At 55.5% G+C, this 2,049-nt stretch overlaps 1 non-coding gene across 1 annotated transcript; it reads right to left on the bottom strand.

The window, feature by feature from the left end:
* Positions 1-1,276: 1,276 nt before the first annotated feature.
* Positions 1,277-1,429, bottom strand: LOC149871695 (5.8S ribosomal RNA). The gene has a single exon (XR_016440916.1). It is a non-coding gene; the product is annotated as a 5.8S ribosomal RNA (ribosomal RNA).
* Between the last annotated feature and the right edge of the window lie 620 nt (positions 1,430-2,049).

Genomic DNA, 2,049 nt, shown 5'->3' with positions numbered 1-2,049 from the left:
CAGGTTACTGAACCCTCCCATTCATAGGCTGTGTGCACACACACACGCACACGGGTGCTGGGGAATATGGAAAGGCAAGGGGAACCCGGCATGTACACTTCTGCTGCTTTGTTCTGAATTAGCAGAGCAAAGTAGCTGTAAACCCAGCTTCGTCGGCTAGTCTAGTAAGAGCATTTGGGGCTGCTTTGAAGTATTATGTAGCAAGCAGAGCCTACTGGTGAACATCGCCTTAAGATTAACCCAACATTATATATCAAAAATATCATAGGGCAACATTTCCTATCAGCTTCTTGGTTTGGGATCATGTAGGAATTTTTATTTTAAAAAAGGGGGATATTACCAAATACAAAGAATAAAATAAAAATGCATTTATCTTCAACATATGAGTTTAATTAAATCTTGCAACATAACGATTTCTTGATTAGAATTGCACTGAGTTTCACCTACTGGGGAGCATTAAGGTTAACTGGATGCCCTAGCTAAGCACTTCAGTATCTTATTTAGATTTCTATCAACTCAGAATCCTTTACGTTTATAATGCTTTTTGGGGAAATAACACCTTGTCGTATATTTTACTGTAAGCATCTTCTCAATCTTAACTACCTCTAAATTGGGGTGGGCAAAGTCTGGCCTGTAGGCCAGATTCGGTCAGCAATGGATTCCATTTTCCAGGCGTCCCTGCGCATGTCTGGGGCTGGTCTCTACGAAGACCCCAGCCGCAGCTGTACATGAAAGCTCAAGGCTGGGGTTGCCGTGGAGACCAGTCCCAGCCATGCTGACAGGATGTATGGCAGAGCAGGGCAGAGGGCTGCTCTGCAGCCGGTGGGATCTTGCAGCAGGGAAAGCTTGCTCCAGGGCCAGGGCAGAGCCATGATCTACTGCCTGCATAGTCCAGGCAGGGGCGCACAGGCAGGGGATCACGGCTCTGCCCCTGCTCCAGACCAGACTGTCACCACTGCAAGGAGCTGGTGAAGCTGTGATTTGTAGCCTGCACACTCCAGGCAGGGACGCACAGGCAGGGGACTGCTGTCACTGCTGCTGCAACAGTTCTCCACGAGTGGGACAAGCCTGAAGTGGGCGCCCCGGGGCATCGTGTCTAACCTTAGGGGGACAAAGGTGTTTGGGGGCTTGGGCCACCCTGCTTCCCCCCGAGAGGGGAAGCAGAGGCGGGCCCGAGGGACCTTGGGTTGCCTGTGAGACACCCCAGCTGCGCCCGGTGGCAGCAGAGACCAGACGGCCAGCGCCACCAGCCCCGCACAGGCGATTGACCTTCAAGCGATGCTCAGACAGGTGTAGCCCCGGGGGGAACCCGGGGCCACAAGTGCATTCGAAGTGTCGATGATCAATGTGTCCTGCAATTCACATTAATTCTTGCAGCTAGCTGCGTTCTTCATTGACGCACGAGCCGAGTGATCCACTGCTAAGAGTTGTCACTTTTTTTGTAAGGCTTTTTTCCATGGTTGCCACCTCGTCTCAAGGCAGAAACCAAGCCAGAGGGAGGGCGGGCTCCTGGGTCCGCACGAGATTGGGATGGGGTCCCCGAGCTGGCCTTTCTCCCCTGCTGCAGCAACCCAGTGGGGGTCGTGGGAGGTGAGGCGTTCCTGCCCAGCCAGTTGCCTGCTTTCCCTTGGTGGGAGCCCTACAGATCAGATGAACACAGGAGAGAGGTTTAACAACCCACAGGAGGGCCATGGCCGCAAAGGCGAGCCCTCTACTGTGGGGTCAGTCCAGGCGCTCGGCTCAGGGGGGCAGGGCTGGCTGTGCCCAGGCTTCGGCAGCTCTGCAGTGCTCCCGTGCCCGGGAGCCTCTTCCACTCCCCTTGGCTGGCCCTTGCCCCACCCAGGGGTGCAGCAGGGGTGACGGTGATAGGCAGGGGGATTTGGAGGGACGGGACGGGACAGGCAATGGGATGATGGTGGCGAGGGAGCCACAGCCCACGGGCAATGGCCTCTTGGGCCCCTCCGTGGAGAGGGAGGCAGGGTGACTCCTCTCTGTCCAGGGGGCTGCGCGGGCAGGGAGCGCCTAGGCCACAGGCACATCCACATGTGC

This window comes from Crocodylus siamensis, chromosome 2, assembly GCF_052110815.1.
Source record: "Crocodylus siamensis isolate JL-2025a chromosome 2, ASM5211081v1, whole genome shotgun sequence".
NCBI classification, from domain to species: domain Eukaryota; kingdom Metazoa; phylum Chordata; order Crocodylia; family Crocodylidae; genus Crocodylus; species Crocodylus siamensis.
Note: the sequence above shows the minus strand (reverse complement) of the source record. Positions and strands in the feature narration are given on the sequence as shown.